The following is a 19360-nucleotide window of genomic DNA, read 5'->3' on the forward strand; positions in this document are numbered from 1 at the left end:
TGTGTTTCCAGATAAAAGGATCCATGGCAAGTGGGAGGGCTTCAAAGTGAGATAGCTCGAGTTCAAGGTCTGCATGTTCCTGTGAGGGTGAAGGGAAAGTGAGGCTGGAAGAGAGAACCCTAGATGACAAGAGATATTGAGGCTCTGACCAGAAAGAAAGGAGACGTCACTCAAGTACAGGCAGCTGGTTCCAAGGGAATCTCTGGAGGTACACAGGGGTTACAGGAGTTTACTGAAGAAGGAAATCAGCAGGGCTAAAATGGGGTATGAGATAGCCTTGGCTGAGCAAATTAAGATGAATCCAAATTCAGTATAGTAAATAAAAAGAACAACTAGAGGGAGATAGGACGCCTTACAATCCAAAATGGGCATGTATGTGTAAAACCTCAAGAGATGGGTGAGATCCTCAATTTCCCCTCTGTGTTTATCATGAAGAAAGACATGAAGCCCTGTGACCTTTGGGAGGTTAGTTGTGATATCTTGGTACAGTCCATATCACAGTAGAGTTGCTGTTGGACATATTAGAATGCGCAGTCAGATAAATTTCTTGATCCTGACCAGATATATCTAAGAGCACTGCACAAGGCGAGAGAAGGTAGTTCAGGGACAAGGTCTCAGAAGACTTGGCAGTAGCAAATGTTGTGTCCTTATTCAGAAGGGCTGCAAAGAAAAGCCTGGGAAATATAGACCAGTAAGCTTCACATCTGTTTCGGAAACCACTTGAGAAGGTTTGGAGATATAAGATATAGATGCATTTGTGAAGACAGAGTTTGACTTGGAGCAGTCAGCATAGCTTTGTGCGTGGAAGATCATGCCTGACAAATTTTGATCGAGATTTTTGAGGAAGTAACTTGGAAGGTTGACGAGGAAAGATGGTGGACATAGTCTATATGGATTTCAGTAAGGCCTTTGATAAGGTTCTACATGGTAGGCCGCTCTAGAAGGTTAGATCGCATGGACTCCAATGTAAACTGGCAAATTGGGGACACAATTGGCTTAATGTTCTGAAACAAATGGCTATGGTGGAGGTATGCTTGTCGGACTGGAGTGCCTTAGTGGTCGGTCCTGGGCCCATTGCTGTTTGTTATCTATACCAATGATTTGGACCAGAGTGCACAACGCAACGTTAGTAGGTTTGCAGATGACACTAAATTAGGAGACATTATTTACAGTGAGGACCGTTATCAGAAATTGTAGCAGTTCCTTGATCAGCTGGGGAAGTGGGCTGAGAAATAGCAAATGGAGTTTAATTTAGATAATTGTGGCGTCTTCCATTTTGGAAAGTCAAATCCAGGTAGGAGTTTAATGATGAATGATAGTGCCTTAAGACGTGTAGTGGAACAAAAGGATGTTGGAGATCAGGTGCACGGTTGTCTGAAATTTGAGTCACAGATACACAGGACAGTGAAGAAGGCTATTGGCACATTGGCCTTCATCAACGCATTGAGTATAGAAGTTGGGACGTTATGCTGCAATTGTACAGGATGTTGGTAATGCTGCAGTTGGAGTATTGTGTTCAGTTTTGTTCATCTTGCTCTAGAAAGGATATTATTGAACTAGAAAGTATGCAGAACAAACTTCCAAAGATGTTTCCTGGGCTAAAAGCTCTAAGTTATAGGCAGAGGTTGGACAGGTTAGAACTTATTTCTTTACAGCTTAGGAAACCGAGGGGGTTCTTATAGAAGTGTAGCCCTTATAAAATCATGAGAGGCATGCATGGGGTGAATACTTCAAACTTCTTTCTCAAGTTTGGTGAATCGATGACTAGAGGACATCCATTAATGTTTGGAAAGGATAAAAAATATAAAAATGAAACTGAGGGGCAACGTTTTTTTACATAGAGTGTGGTACGCATATGGACTGAGCTGTCAGTGGAAGTGATTGAGGTGGGTACAATAACAACATTGAAAAGGCAATTGGACAAATACACAGATAGGAAAGGATTAGAGGGATACAGAACAAGGGCAGGGAAATGGGGTGAGTCTGGATGAACATTTTGGTTGCCATGGACCAGCTAGGCCAAATGACCAGTCATACTGGCAGTCTCGTGTAATATGTAAATGAGTGTGTTTTGGGGTGGAGATAGGATGCGGGGGGGGGGGGGGGGGGGTGGAGAGACTGAGATAAAATGTCATGGAAGGATATGTTCACAGGTTTCAGAATGAAGACATTTCGATAGTATCATGCAACACGGGTCAGTATTTCGAAGAATTATGAGTGAAAGGGATATTGCTGTGAGTTCAGGCGATGGAGAGTTTTGGATGAGCATTTGTTCTGCAGCTTTGTAACTGCAAATGAGGACAGCAGAGTCTTCGCCTCACTGGGCTGAATCTAACAAAAAAACTGTTGCAGTGACATTTTAATTAAGTGTGACAGAGGGGTTGTCTGTACGAGGCCGAGCGAGTTTCCTGGTGCTATCTTACCAAACTCACCTCATTAACTAGCCACCCCACTCCATAGTGTCCCTCTCATACAATGCCAGCCTGATTCTCCAACCCATCAAGACTGGAGGTACTCACCATTGCCGGGAAGCCCCGGATATTCTGTGACCCCTGACACTTGTGCCATCTTTAAAAAGCCAATGGGTACATGGTTGTGCTTTCTCAGTTCAGAACTGCCCTGCGCAGTTTACCCCGAGCATAGCAGCTAAGGGGAAATTACACCACGGTTTGTCAACAGAGGCACGGAGGTCGTGGTGGATGGGCTAGCACAGAGGGAGACCATTCTCTTACCAGAGGGATCACACCACCAGACCCACCGCGCATGGTCTGAACTCCTCGCCCAGCTCAGTGCAGTGTGCAGTCTGAGCAAAACAGGACAATCATCAATAACCTTCCCTGCTCTGTCAGGATAAGGGTCACCGTATTCTCTCTGCTCCCTCACACTCACTGCATATCAGTTATAGCACCGACCCCCGAACAAGGCTCATGCTCCTTCACTCTGACTACTGCATGCAGCATCTTCCCTCTCTTTCTCTCTTGCTTTTCTAATGCCCCTCCCACACACACAATTATAAAATATTCTGGAGAATGCCAATTATGGAATGTTCCAGATAATGTTCCAACTTATTCCCAGTTTCAGGAAACGGCTGTGCCCCAGTGTGTAACACGTAAGAGGATGGAGTAGAGATGTACGTTTTTCAAATCACACACAATTAAAATCCATCATGAGGCCATTCATGACTTCAAATATGCTCCAACATTCAATACGTCTGGGGGTGATGTGATGGTTTTCTCAGCTCCATGTTACAGGAACTTTCAGTCATTCAACCCCCAGGTTCCTGTTACCGAGCAGACGATTCTCAGACACTTCATATCCCGGGTTTCTTCTAGCATGTGTTCCGAAGGCATTTCTCATGGGGACGGACTATCCTAACAACATATTTCATCTGATTTATAAATTCATGCAACAGTCATCATGCTTTCCACAGACCAATCAAAAACATGCACTTATTTTATGGTTATCGATATCAAACCACAATTAGACATTCTGGTTATTTCACTTGTCTCATCTTATTGTATTCAGCCAAAGAAAGCTTCCAAACACTTGACTCATTATAAAATACAATTTCTGGCAGAGAACGTTTTCATCCTCAGCCGTTACCATGACGATTATCTCAAATATACTTTTTTTGTGTCATGAAAGTTTCTCTTGCCCTTTGTCTGTGACTGATTCTGTGTGTAACAGTTACACAGTCTCCCTCTCAGTTGGCTGGATGGTTGGTTTGTGATGTAGAGGGAGGACACCAGGGCAGGTTCAATTCCCCACACTGACAGAAGTTACCATGAAGGGGACGCTCTCTCAACCTCACCCTGTCACTGGGGTGTGGTGACATTCAGGATAAACCACGATGAGTCGGCTCTCTAATGAGAGTTCTTTGGTAATCAATTCTGGCATTTTAATTTTTTAACAAACATTTTTATTGAAAAAGAGGTTTTTATTATTATATTAAACCAATAACAAAACAACTCAAATAACTGAACAAAATTACACTCAATTGCATGTACATACAAAACAAGTTAAAGTCTCTAAATGGACAGAAGAAAAACAAAAAAATAAACAATAAACAATAAATAAATAATTTGGCTCAGCATAACAAAATGATAGTTCTCGTTCTTCGAGAGCAATACACATTCATATGTTCGTAATTCTTCATACTAAATTCATAAGACAGTATCGTCATGGCTATGTAAAAGCCCTTTTTAGAGTGGCAGATAAGCCTGTATCGGGGTAATCCAAAAAGGGTTGCCATATCTTATATAAATTTCTGCTTTTTGGTGCACCATACTGGTGAGAATGTCCAAAAGGATATTCTCCATGATGAGCTTACAAGGACCCAACAGGCCCGGGGGGCTTTCAGACATCCAGCACAACAGAATATTTTTTTCCTAGCACAGGAAGTATGGGGGAGATACTAAACGAGTATTTTGCATCAGTATTTATTGTGGAAGACATAAAACGCAGGGAAATAGATGGTGACACCTTGCAAAATGTCCATATTACAGAGGAGGAAGTGCTGGATGTAGTAAAATGGGTAAAGGTGGATAGATATCCAAGGATGTCTTGAAACAGGTCCCCAGGACTTGATCAGGTATACCCTAGAACTCTATGGGAAGCTCGAGAAGTGGTTGCTGGGCCTCTTGCTGAGATATTTGTAATATGGATAGTCACAGGTGAGGTGCCGGAAGACTGGAGGTTGGATAACGTGGTGCCACAGTTTAAGAAGGGTGGTAAGGACACGCCAGGGGACTGTAGACCAGTGAGCCTGACGTTGGTGGTGGGCAAGTTGTTGGAAGGAATCCTGAGGGACAGGATGTGCATGTATTTAGAAAGGCAAGGACTGATTAGGGATAGTCAACATGGCTTTGTGCGTGAGAAATCATGTCTCACAAACTTGATTGAGTTTTTTGAGGAAGTAACAAAGAGGATTGATGAGGGGAAAGGGGTAGATGTGATCTATATGGACTTCAGTAAGGGTTTTCATAAGGTTCCCCATGGGAGACAGATTAGCAAGGTTAGATCTCATGGAATATAGGGAGAGCTAGCCATTTGGATACATAACTGGCTCAAAGGTAGAAGATAGAGAGTGATGGTGGAGGGTTGTTTTTCAGACTGGAGGCCTGTGACCAGTGCAGTGCCACAAGAATCGGTGCTGGATTCACTACTTTTTGTCATTGACATAAATGGTTTGGATGCGAGCATAAGAGGTACAGTTAGTAAGTTTGCAGATGACACCAAAATTGGAGGTGTAGTGGACAGCGAAGAAGATCACCTCAGATTACAACAGGATCTTGACCAAATTGCCAATGGGCTGAGAAGTGGCAGATGGAGTTTAATTCAGATAAATCCGATGTGCTGCATTTTGGGAAAGCAAATCTTAGCAGGATTTATACACTTAATGGTCAAGTCGCAGGGAGTGTTGCTGAACAAAGAGACCTTGGAGTGCAGGTTCATTGCTCCTTGAAAGTGGAGTCGCAGGTAGATAGGATAGTGAAGAAGGCGTTTGGTATGCTTTCCTTTTTTGGTCCGAGTATAGAGTAGAGCAGTGGGAAGATCATGTTGCGACAGTACAGGACATTGGATAGGCCACTGTTGTAATATTGCGTGCAATTCTGGTCTCCTTCCTATCGGAAATATGTTGTGAAACTTGAAAGGGTTCAGAAAAGATTTACAAGGATGTTGCCAGGGTTAGAGTATTTGAGCTACAGGGAGAGGCTGAATAGGCTGGGGCTGTTTTCCCTGGAGCGCCGGAGGCTGACGGGTGACATTATAAAGGTTTACAAAATTATGAGGGGCATGGATAGGGTAAATAGGTAAAGTCTTTTCCCTGGGGTCGGGGAGTCCAGAACGAGAGGCCATAGGTTTAGGGTGAGAGGCGAAAGATATAAAAGAGACCTACGGGGCAATTATTTCAAACAGAGGGTAGCACGTGAATGGAATGAGCTGCCAGGTGAGGTTGGGGAGGCTGATACAAGTGCAACATTTAAGAAGCATTTGGATGGGTATATGAATACGAAGGGTTTGGAGCCTTTTGGGCCGGTTGCTGGCAGGTAGGACTAGATTGGTTTGGGATATATGGTTGGCATGGATGGGTTGGACCGAAGGTTTCCATGCTTTACATCTCTCTGACTCTATGACTTATACGAATCTCTGTTTTTTGGTGCACCATATTGGTGAGAAAGTCCAAAGGGATATTTTCCATGAGGAGCTTACAAAGACCAACAGCCCCGAGGAGTTTTCACACATCCAACACAACAGAATAAGTTTCCTAGCACAGAAAGTAATGATTTTTTTCCCATGCATAAGATACTCTGGGTAGGCCCAGGAAAAGAGAAACCGGGTCCATCTCCAATTCGGTCCCCACGACCCACTCTACCACACCGAACACAGTGATCCAATATACCTGAAGCCTGCAGCAAGACCACATGCAATGAGTAAGAGTGCCTGTAGTCATTCTGCATTTCGGACATGCTGAAGATAATCCCACTTTGAATTTTGAGAGAAACACTGGTGTCAGATTCACCCGATGAAGAATTTACAACTGCATGGAATGTGACCTGTTACAGATCAAAATCCTTTGAGCATTTTCACAAATATCCTCAAATGTCTCCGAAGAGATCTAAACCCTCAACTCTCTCACACAGACGTCACGAAGCTGCACAGTCTTGTCTGAGGGGACATTATCCAACTGATGATAAAGGGTACTGACAGAGAGTGTATTCTTAGCAAAAAGAACCCACTTCTGTGTCTTGGATCTATCAGTCTCGGTTTTTTTAAAATCAAATCTCTAATCTGGAAAAAAAAACAGAAGAAGTCTCTACTAGGTAGTCCATCCTTAACTAGTTATTTGACCAAATGATATCATTGTTTCTCCCTCAAGTAACACGTGGTGGCTCAGTGGTTTGCACTGTCTCACAGTACCAGGGTCACGGGTTTGGTTCCAGCCTTGGGTGACTAGCTGTGTGGAGTTTGTATATTCTCAACTGTGTCTGCATAGGTTTCCTCCAACAGTCACAAACATGTGCAGTTAGATGAATTGGCCATTGCTAAATCGCTCATAGTGTTCCAGGATCTGTACGTTTGGGCATTAGCCAGGGTAAATATAAGATGGTAGGGGAATGGGTGAGGGTGGGTTACTCTTCGGAGGGTCGAAGTGGTGTTGCTGGGCCCAATGACCTGTTTCCACACTGTAGCGATTCTACTAATTCTAAATCATGCAAGCAAGGTATCCCCCTCACTGCCCATAGTTTAAACCTGGAATCCATCACCCCCGGTTGACAACCCGGTATATCAATTATAGGGGTAAGAAACATGGTTTTGTCTGTATTGCCCTCGATCTGATGCATTGTCCTTCAAGTTTTAACAGTATTGTTCATCATTAGTTTATGACAATACTCCATAAATGTTGTCATTTTATCTAAGAACAACAGACTAATAAGGGTTCACTTTGTCTGAGAGGGCTCAATGTCTAGCCATATTGATGCCGAGACTTCAGTCGCCCAGGCACTCACATAGGATGAAAAAAACCTAATTGATTGCTTTTAATCGGGGAGATCAACTCCCCAAAATCTGTGGGCCAGTTGCAATTTTGTTAGCTTGATAAAGAATTACTTTTGGTGCCAAATAAAAGAGCTAAACCAGTCATTTTTTTCTAAAAGCCAACTTAGATTACTTAAAGTTTGGAAACAGGCCCTTCGGCCCAACAAGTTCACATTGATCCGCTGAAGCGCAACCCACTCAGACCCATTCCCCTACATTTACCCCTACATTCATTTTAATAACAGCTATCCGACCTAGCCTGGATATTGCAAATGCCTCCCATCTTTGAAGGTCTTGTTTAATTTTGTCAAACAAATGGATACAGTTCACACTAAATAAATGATCAAAGACAGATGCAATGAATATACTGAAATATGGAAACCACCCCAGTGACCATTTAAAAGTAAACCAGGATTTGGCCTCAGTATCAGGTATTTCCCTAAGACCTCCCATAGGCATGGCCTCCAAATTTGTAAAATTAATCTTATCACCCGGAAAGGCAACAAGCGAATCAATGAATTGCATCACATGAACTACCGAAATTGCGGAATTTGACAAAAAGCATACAATGTAATCTCACGTGACTTCTATCGTACTTCTGGGGCAGATATGTGGGCATCCCTACGGATGGCCTCCGCCAGTGGCTCAATCCCCAACGTAAACAACAATGGTGAAAGGTGTCAACCTTGGCGGCTGCCTGGAGAAATATTAATATTACTGGTTGGCCACACCATTCGTGAGAACTGCAGCCAGAGGATTGCGGTAAAGGACCCTCACCCACTTGATAAAAAGTTTGTGTAGACCAAACCGTTCTAATATACAGAAGATATCCGGCCACTCAACCCAACCAAATGCCTTCTCTCATCTAAAGAGATCATTAATCCCTGGACAGATTGTTGTTGTCACTCTTGGAAAATATTGAGAAAACTCTTAACATTTTAGGAAGATCTGCGGCCCTTTATAAATCCTGTTTGGTCCTCTTTGGTAACGGAAGGGAGCAAAGTTTCCACCTTAATGTACAGGTCACAGACGGGATTTTGAAACCAACATTTAAAAGTGAGATTGGCGTGTAAGAAGCACAATCCTCCAGGGTCTTCCATTCTTAAGCATCAGAGCCTCTCTCTTAAGGAAAAGGGAGGTGTTCGTGACTGTATGAGTGACAGAATATGTCAAACATCAGCCGTGACAATAGGTTTATAAATTATTTATAAAATTCACTCAGAAATCCGTCAGGAACGTGCACCTTTACATGCTGAAGTTGCTTCACACCCTCCTGCGCTGACAATGGTGCATTAAGGCACATCACTTTTTCAGGGGTTACTCCTGGAAAACCCAGGTTCTTGAAAAATGACTCCATCTTAATCCATCTATCCTCAAAATGTTCAGTCTGAAATAATTCGGAGAAAACTCTCGGACAGGCTGCATTAATCTTTTTGGAATCGGAGGGAAGGATCCCAGTACCTTCCCAAATTGAGGTAATGGCTTGACGGGGCGCTCATTTTCCTGGCAAGTTAGGCTAAATACTTGCCTGGCTTATCTCCATGTTCAAACAGCCTTTGTTATTCAAAAGTATGTTCCTTCCTGGCTGTCTGTGTGAGCGAGGAATTCACTGTAGACAGAAGTGTTGTGACCCTCTGCAGATTAGGCACTGAGGGGCTCTCACAGTATGCACTCTTGGCTGTCCTCAGCTGTGCCTAAAGCCAGCGTTCCTGCTCCCCCTTCTGCCGCTTCCAGATGAATAACTATTCCCTTGGCATGAGCGTTAGCAGTTTCCCATAGAATGGATGTGTTACTGGTTGAATCTGCATTAATGGCTAAGAAAGATCTGAAATCTTTACAGAAATACCCAATTAACTAAAGAAAAAAAGGATCCATTTGCCAGCGTCTCGAAACTGTTATACTGCTTCATGGTCAGAAATGGTAATTTTCCCAATTGTGCAGGACGCCACCGAATCTAAGATTGTTGCAGGGATGGAGAAGAGATGAACATTCGTCTGTCATTTATGCGGGTTTTAGGCGAATATAAAATCCCTACTTGTGATGTGGATATGCCTCCAGATATCCACCAGCTCTAGTTCTGCACAAGAACCAACTAATTGCTTACATTATGACGAGGGTATTGGGTGACCTTTGGACATTCTGTCCACTGTGGGGTCCATAAGACAGTTGAAATCATCTGCACTAATGCACCATGAGACACGATAACTTAATTTGGGAAATGCATGTACCAAGGTTTTAAGAGGGTGCGCCGGGAGGCAATAACCATTCAAAATACTGTATTAGAACATAGAACATAGAACATAGAACAATACAGCACAGAACAGGCCCTTCGGCCCACGATGTTGTGCCGAACTTCTAACCTAGATTAAGCACCCATCCATGTACCTATCCAAATGCTACTTACAGGTCGCCAATGATTCTGACTCTACCACTCCCACGGGCAGTGCATTCCATGCCCCCACCACTCTCTGGGTAAAGAACCCACCCCTGACATCTCCCCTGTACCTTCCACCCTTCACCTTAAATTTATGTCCCCTTGTAACACTCGGTTGTACCCGGGGAAAAAGTTTCTGACTGTCTACTCTATCTATTCCTCTGATCATCTTATAAACCTCTATCAAGTCACCCCTCATCCTTCGCCGTTCCAACGAGAAAAGGTCTAGAACTCTCAACCTATCCTCGTACGACCTACTCTCCATTCCAGGCAACATCCTGGTAAATCTTCTCTGCACCCTCTCCAAAGCTTCCACATCTTTCCTAAAGTGAGGCGACCAGAACTGCACACAGTACTCCAACTGTGGCCTAACCAAAGTCCTGTACAGCTGCAACATCACTTCACGACTCTTGAATTCAATCCCTCTGCTAATGAACGATAATACTCCATAGGCCTTCTTACAAACTCTATCCACCTGAGTGGCAACCTTCAAAGATCTATGTACATAGACCCCAAGATCCCTCTGTTCCTCCACCTGACTAAGAACCCTACCATTAACCCTGTATTCCGCATTCTTATTTGTTCTTCCAAAATGGACAACCTCACACTTGGCAGGGTTGAACTCCATCTGCCACTCCTCAGCCCAGCTCTGCATCATATCTAAGTCCCTCTGCAGCCGACAACAGCCCTCCTCACTGTCCACAATTCCACCTATCTTCGTATCATCTGCAAATTTACTGACCCACCCTTCGACTCCCTCATCTAAGTCATTAATAAAAGTTACAAACAGCAGAGGACCCAGAACTGAACCCTGCGGAACTCCACTTGTACCTGGGCTCCAGGCTGAATATTTACCATCTATCTTTCCCATAGTTCAATGGTTTGGGGATTATGACCCTCCTGTGAATGTCTAATGTAATCTAGTAATTTAACTGGAAGATTCTTCCTATCCAGTATGGCTTCTCCCCTACTCCTATTATTAATAAAACGAGAAATAAACTCGATCAAACCCGCCCTGCTGTAATATCAAATGTTCCTTGTCATCAAGATGCATCTCCTGCAATAGGACAACATCCATCCTCTCCTTTCTAAGACTAGAAAGTACATTTTTCCTCTTGACTGGACGATGGCTCCGCTTATTGTTCCAGGTACCCCATTTAAGCACATCATTATCCATCACACACTGTCGCAACATTTGAGCTGTAGAGAGGAAGAACTCGAATTACACATCGCTGATCATGAATGAAAAAAGACTCATAGAGCTTCAAAACAACACGAACTAAGACTACTACATCTAACAAGCTGTCAAAACTTTCCAAAACTAAACACACACAAAAAAAAACAAAAAATGAAACATAATCCAACGTGCCAATGACACTCCATAGGGAATTTACTCACCCCAACCACGCCCGTTCAGTGGGGACAGTTACATACCCCAAAACCTTAACTTCTGCCTGCTACCAATACGACATCCAGGGCAATTAACGACAAGCATCAGGCTTCAACTGCCCTTTGGTCGGTATTTAGTCATCACAATTACCTTTGTAACCCGCTCCAGCTTGAGCCGCACCCCGGACATGTGCAAGGAAAGAGAATAAGAGTAGTAATACTAATGAAGAAGTTAAAAGTGAGTACTCTACTCATCCCCGACTATAATTTAATACTGGTTAATACTAGAAAAATCCAAGAAAATTTCTTTAAGAGAGAAACATGATTATCTAAACATCCATCTTACTTTAAAATGTCCACAAAGTTTTCGCTTTCTCTGGAGAGTCAGACGAGTGTATGGATCCATTGAAAGCAATACGGAGCACCGCTGGGTATATTAGGGAATACTGACTCCGACTTCCCTTACTCTTCTCTTGATATCATCAAAAGATTTTCTTTCCTGAATCACCACCGTTGAAAAGTCCTGAAAGATCATAATCCTGGAGCCCTCGTGAATTAAAGCCATCGGATCTTTCCACTGGGTTCTGGAAGATTCCATCTGCCTATGTTTATCCCCATAACTATGTAACTGCACAAGGACAGGGCGAAGGCAGGGGTCTGCGTCTGACCTCTGCACCATAACCCGATGAACTGTTTCAGTCCTCACCCGTCCCTTTTCAGTTTTGAAATGAAGGAATCGCTGCAGCCAGTTCTCAATAAACTCACTGGCTGACCACCTTCCATCCGGTCCAGCAAACGGACGATGTGAACATTCTTCATCCTATGCCTGTTGTCGAGGTAGTCGACGTGTTCAGTTAAGGTATAGACCTGCTTTTCAAAGGCGAGGATCCTCTCCTGAAAGGAACTGATCGCGGTCTCTGTCGCTGCAGTTCGGCGCTTGGCATAATCTGTTCTGTTTCCAAGGCTGTCAAGTTGCTGCTCATGTTTTTGGAGCACGGCTGAGAGTGGCTCTAGCCACTGCTGAACCCTTCTTCAATCATTACTTCAATCATTTCACATAACTTGGTGAACTCAGTGACCAAGGCCTGGTGAGTAACTGGGTCTATGGAACGAGCAGAGTGGGTTGCAGCTACAGCCTCAGGAATGCTCGATGCTTCTGACGGGTGAACCGTGTTGGGACTTACTTGATCCTTTCCCATGTTTTGTCATTTCCACTTGATAACTTGTTGAATTTTACATAAATGGCTGGGATGGGATGGGTTAGAGAACCATTTTGCCCGTGCTGTGATGCAGAGCCCAGCAAAACAGACCTTCCGGATCTCCAGTATCTTGGATTCCCCCTTAATGTTTTATTGATATTATCATTTCATTTTGCATTATATTCCTAGATGTTCCGGACCCGTGTAATTTGATACCACTGTCTACATTTTCCCCTACTCTGCAAATTGCTGCCCATTCCTCCAAAATCCTTGACGCTGATGTTATTCATGAACCTTCTGTCGGTGCCTCAAAAATATTCAATATTTCTGCCTCCAACGGTCTGTGGGGAAGAGTGTTCCAAAGACTCTCAGCACTTTGAGAAAACAAATATAAACTTTATGATCTGAGTGTGAGATTTTTTTTTGTGTCTCCTTATCTGAGAAAGGATATAATTACATTGAAAGCAGTTCAGAGATGTTTCATTTCACGTCTTCCTGGGGTGAAGGGCTTATTTTATGAAGGCTTTAACAGAGTACTCTTGGAATGAGAATGAAACATACAAGACCTTGATAAGTGTGGATTAGGTATATTCCCGCTGGGTGTTTGTATAGGCCAAATTTGTTGTCATTGTCATAGACCCTTTGCAGTGTGGAGGCAGGACATTCCGTCCATTAAGTCCGCACTGATGCACCAAAGACGTGGACGTGGCCCCCTACCTTATCCGTGTAACCCTACATTTCCCATTACTAACCTACCTAACCTACACATCCCTGGGCACTATGAGCAATCCACTTTAAACTGCACATCTTTGGACTGTGGCAGGAAACTGGAGCACTGAGAGGAAACCCACACAGTCACGTGGAGAATGTTCAAACTCCACATGGAGGGTTGCCCACGGTTGGAATCGAACCCAGCTCCTTGGTGATGTGAGGAAGCAGTGCCACCCACAGATCCACCATACTCCTCCGTTAGTTCTGTTAGTAATTTGTGGCGGACTAAAGAAATCTGTCTGACTTGTTCTTATCACTGAACCTGACCCAGTCTGAGACCTTTATCATCGGCCACGTCACCAACCTGGTTACATTTAAAATTTGTTGTGAGCAGTGGAGGAGTGGGACGAGAAAAGAAAATCGTGACACCCTTCATCCTCAGTCACAAATGGAGTGAGAAGAAATTCACAAAGTGGGAATTCAGTCAAGTGGAAATCTTCTTCCCCAGAAGTTTGGGATGGCTGAATCTTTATATTATATCGAGGTTGGCTTCATCTGATTTTCCACAGAGAGGTGAATCAGGGATAATGGTGCATGGAGAGAAAAGTGCAGCTGGGACCACAATGAGATGAGCCACGATCTCATTTACTGGTGGGGTAGTATCAAAGGGCCGAATAGCCCACTCCTATCCCTCAGCCCTGTGTTCTGATGTTCCATTCCGCCCTTCGGACCTGCAAATCGAGGCCACTCCGATGGTTATGTGTAGTTTTGGAAATGTACTTGGAAAATCTAGCCTGGATCAGGAAGTGACCCTCACCCCCAATCCCTGTTTCCAGGCTTCCCATCTCTATAACTTCTGCTCCAAATTTAAGCCATGTCCCAGACCCAGATTCGCTGTAACTCCAGCCCCCATACCCCACCCAGGGTAAACTCAAACTAATCCTCTGCTCATCCGAATGTAGCATTACACAACACAACTTCCAGGAAAATAACCAGCTACTTTCCAAAAGCATAACATGTGAAATTAGTAACAGTAGGAACAAGAGTAGGTTATTTGGCCCCTCAAGCTTGTCCTGTCATTAAATACGAACATGGCTGATCTACTCCAGGATTCGACTCCACTTTCTTGCCGACTCCTTGAGGAGAGTGAATGGGTTATATATACCCGCTGGGTGTTTGTATAGTCCAAATTTGTTGTCCCTCCACACCTCTCCGGGTTAGGGAATTCCAGACATTCACTTCCTTCTGAGAGAAGACATCACTTTGCATCTCAGACTGATGCTCCATATTTGGTATCTATGTCCTCAAGTTCGGGACTCCACCCAGGAATGGTAACAACTTCTCAACATCTACAGTGTCAACCCCTCTCTGTGTCTTGTATTTTTCAGCAGTATCACTCCTCATTCATTTAAACCCCAATGAATGTTCGCCTCACCATTTTAGAGATTCTCATTAACACAAACCTTTCGTCCCAGGAACCCATTAGATTGGAAACAGGCCCTTCGGCCCAAAAAGTCCACACCGACCCACTGAAGCGCAACCCACCCATTCCCCTACATTTACCCCTTTACCTAACACTACGGGCCAATTCACCTGACCCGCACATCTTTGGACTGTGGGAGGAAACCGGAGCACCCGGGGGAAACCCACACAGACACGGGGAGAACGTGCAAACTCCACACAGTCAGTCGCTCGAGTCAGGGATTGAACCCGAGTCTCTGGCGCTGTGAGGCAACAGTGCTAACCACTGTTCCACCGTGCCGCCCATCTTTTGAACCAACCCAGTTACTTGCTGCACAGCATGCTGACTTTTATGTTTCATACACAGAAAGACTCCAATCCTTGTGTACTGCTCTTTTATTGGGAGTCCTCTCCATTAAATAACAGCCTGCCTTTGGTTCTCAGTGTCATCCACAAACTCGGATGTTATGTTGCACTCAACTCCCTCTTTCAGGCTGTCAGTATAGATTGTAAATAACTGATGCCATCGGACTCATACCTGTGGTACTCCAGCAGATACACCTTTATCATGAAGATTCATTAATCCTGACTCTCCGATTTCGATTAGCGAACCAATTATCATCCCATGTTAATACATTATCCATCATCCTACGACCTTCTGTCATGTGTAAGAACTTTTATTTTGTAATACCTTGTGGAAAATCTCTGGAAAGCCTGGTGTCAACCAGATCCCCTTTATCAAGTCTGCTCGTTACATTCTCAGGCATCTCCAGAAATACTTTGCATAATTTTACAGGGCAAAGTATAATTTCCCTTTCACAAAACCACTCGGACCCTGTGTGAAGCTTTTCTAAATATCCATGCTGGCCAAGTTTACCAAATTAAGCTCGTCCCACCTGCTTTCATTTGGTCCATATGCCTCGAAATGTTTCCCATTCATATGTTGTCCAAATGAGTTTTAAATGTTGTACATATACTGGCATCTACCACACTTCCTCTGACAGCTCATTCCATACCCAACCACCCTCTGTGAAAAAAAGTTGCCCCTTCCTTCCTTTTAAATCTTTCCTCTTTCACCTTAAACCTGTGCCTTCTATGGCTTTACTCCCCCATGCCGTTGGAAAGATCTTGGCTGTTCACCCTATCCATATCTCTCATGATTTTAGAAGCTTTTACAATGTCACCACCCAAACTCCTACACTCCATCTGATACTAATTTCAAGAACAAGCATTTAAAGATAAGCACTGAAAATTTAAACAATATTAAACATGACAGGTAAACAATACTCAGCCCAAACTTCATATGGTGATTTGTTTTTCTCCATATTACAATACTAAGGCAGCATGAAACGCTTACTCGTGCCAATAAGAAGTCCAACACCTGGATTCCTTTGTCTAAAGGAGGTGATGATCTCGACAGTGAAAACGTATCTATGGCCAGATCTATATAATGCCACATAGTCAACATTCTCCCTCCTGGCCTCCCTATATCCTTGTGTGGTTGTGTCTTCTTTATCTTGCACTCAATTGAGAGAACCCCTTTCCCCCATTCACACCTTAATTTAAACACATTTTACATCATCCCCTCGTTCACCACTGCTAAAAGCCACTATCTTTGCCACACCCTCTTTTCCCTGTCACCCATCCTCCACCTCTGACAAGGGATTAAAATTCCCAGTTTCCAATTCTTTTCAGTTCTGAAGAAGTGTCACACTGGGCATGAAATGCTAACACTTTTTCTCTGTCTCTGCAGATGCTGACAGACCTGGTGAGTTTCTCCAGAAATGAATCGGCACAGAATAAATTTTCACTAAAACAAATAACTATGGCTACTGGAAATAAAAATACAAAAATTGCTTGAAAAACTGGCAGCTTTGTAAAGGGTCAACTTTGCATTCATTCCAGAAGATTCTGCAACATTTTCAGTAATTTCTTCAGCAATTTCTGTTTTTGGACAATTTCCAAAGAAGGATGTCAATGATGCTCAAACATCCCGTCCAACCTGGAGCGCCGTACATTGGGGACTGAACGATAATGTTAGGTGTACAAGTTCCTACATTCTAAAACTGCATAAGACTGACATCACTGACACTGCAGAGCTCTTAATCATGTCAAGGACAATAACAGAGGGAAACACATTCATTTCAAACACCGAAGTTGACATTGTGGAAAAGAAAAGATTTAGATTATTACCTTAAATGGATTGAGATAAAGTAACAAATTGGAGGTGTGACACCAGAGAGATGGTCTCAGCAGAATGAGAATATGAAAATGGAAGTGTTACCGCATCAGAAACCAGGTTAGGTCACTGAATACAGGGCTGATGCCAACGTCGGAATCACGTGCACCGAAACCTGTTGACAACCCACACGTGACTGGTTGCATTCCAAACAGCAGAAATAACTTCAGATGGAGAAGGGGAAATGATCCCAAGACTAACAGATCGGATCTAAGCTCTGTCGTCCTGCTAAATCCAATCATAAATGTCGATGGATTATTAAACAATTTACTGGAGCAGAGGACGCCATAAATATCCTCATCCTAAATATAGGAACAACTCTAAATCAGTGAAAAAAGTCAAGGATATGGTGTCTGCACTACCCCCAGCCAGAGGGTGTTGACTGGATGATCCACCTCACACTCATCATGATGCCCACAGACTCACAGATGCCAGTCTTCAAGCAATTCGATTTGCTGTATGTGACATGAAGAAACAGCTGGACACAGTAGAGATGACAAAGGCAATGGGCCCTGAAACCATTCCTGCAATGGGACTGAAGACTTGTGCTGCATAACAAGAAGCATCTCTGGTGAAGCTGTTTCATTCTAGATCCAACTCTGACATCTCCCTGCCAGTGTGGAAAATTACTTAGTTATGTCCAATCCCCGAAGAGGAGAATAATTGCAATCTGACCAATTACCACCTCGAACTCCCATCACGACAGTTAAATTGGTGGGAATTCTTTTTGAAAGAGCTGTCAAGAAGCACAGAAATAACTTGCTCAGTGTGTTTTCCGATAGGCCCCCAAGTGGAGATACTGCTGTTGTGGAAATATCATTGGATTACGAATTCAGACCAGGTCAATGCTCCAGCAGCTGGTAGAAGCTTGAAACAATTAATAAAATATCGAGTCCGAAAATCTGGTGTCAGTAATAGTGATCTTGTGTCCAATGTTGATTGTAAACATCGATCTCCTTCCTCAATGTACTTTCAGGAAGTGAATCTCCCGTGCTTTCCTGGTGTGGCCTAAAAGTGACTCCAGACACACAGACATGTGATCACCTCTTCAATGGTCTCTGAATCGGCCAAGTAAGACACTCAATTGTATCAAACTGCTCTGAGGTCTTAAAGGATAAACCCGGAAAGAACACCTGGCACCAGCCTCGTTATCAGAAAAGGGAACGGGAAACACAGTCCGATCGATCCTGCAGCGATCTCCTTCCTAACATCTCAGAGCTTGTGACAACATTTACAGAGCTTTCCCACAGACTGTACACAAACATCGGGAAAGGAGGAGGTCATTCAATACGTTGAGCTTTCGTCATGCTAGTTCAGAGCCGAACATCTCCTCAATGCAGTTTTCCTCATACAATGTTCATATCCCAAAATATGTTTAAACATTGTGAAATATAAAACGAGAACGGATGTAGTGCTTTCAGCCCATCAAGTTTGCTTCTCTATTCGATATACACGCGGTTCTTTGATAACGCTTGTGTATTAAATACGATTTGACTGTTTTCTTTAAAGTGAACTATCATCCCTGCTTCCAATCTGTCTCACACTTTCAGAGTTTGATATATTTCCTCCGGCTGGTGAGGCCAGAAACAAGGCGATAATGGACTTGAAAGTGTGGCTGGGGAACTGGCACAGGAAGCAAGGATGTAAATTCTTGGATCATTGGGGTATGTTTTGTGGTAAGCATAAATTATTCAAGAGAGACGGTTTGCACCTTAATAGGTTGGGGGACTAACATTCTCGCAGGCAGGTTTGCTATTGCAACACAGCTGCATTTAAGCTAAGTAGCTGGGGGGAGGGGACAAACTGGATGTTTGAGAAGGAAATTGAAGGGAAATGTAGAAAAAGGGAAGTCAAGAAAGACAACTGTATCAACGACGCAGAAAACTCAAAAAGGGATCATGCTATAAGCTTGAGTGAAATAGGAGTTTTTGCGAAGGGTGAGGATAGCAACAAATTAAAAATACTATATATGAATGAACGAAGCATTAGAAATAAGATGGATGAGCTTGAGGCTCTTTTGGAAATTGGCAGATACGATATTGTGGGGATAACTGAGACGTGGCTTCAAGTGGACAGGGTCTGGGAAATGAATATTCAAGGCTACACGTGCTATCATAAGGACAGACTGACAGGCAGAGGGGGTGGAGAGCCCATGTTGGTAAGAGATGATATCCAGTCCCTTGCCCGGGGGGGACTTAGAATCAGGGGATGTAGAGTTAGTATGGATAGAGCTGAGAAATTCTATGGGTAAAAAGCCCCTCTTGGGAATTATCTACAGGCCCAAACTAGTAGTCTGGATGTCGGATGTAAGTTGAATCAGGATTCTGAAATTGGCCTGTCGCAAAGATGTTGCGACAGTTGTTATGGGGGATTTCAACATGTAGGTAG

General features: G+C 43.5%; 1 long non-coding RNA gene across 1 annotated transcript in view; it reads left to right on the forward strand.

Moving 5' to 3' along the window:
* LOC140465096 (uncharacterized) overlaps positions 1 to 18424 on the forward strand; it is a 63403-nt gene extending 44979 nt beyond the window's left edge. The window contains exon 3 of the long non-coding RNA XR_011955095.1: positions 16487 to 18424. This is a non-coding gene — a long non-coding RNA (uncharacterized lncRNA). The remainder of the gene's footprint in view (positions 1 to 16486) is intronic.
* Positions 18425 to 19360: the final 936 nt, after the last annotated feature.

Source organism: Chiloscyllium punctatum, chromosome 41 (assembly GCF_047496795.1).
Source record: "Chiloscyllium punctatum isolate Juve2018m chromosome 41, sChiPun1.3, whole genome shotgun sequence".
Lineage (NCBI taxonomy): Eukaryota > Metazoa > Chordata > Chondrichthyes > Orectolobiformes > Hemiscylliidae > Chiloscyllium > Chiloscyllium punctatum.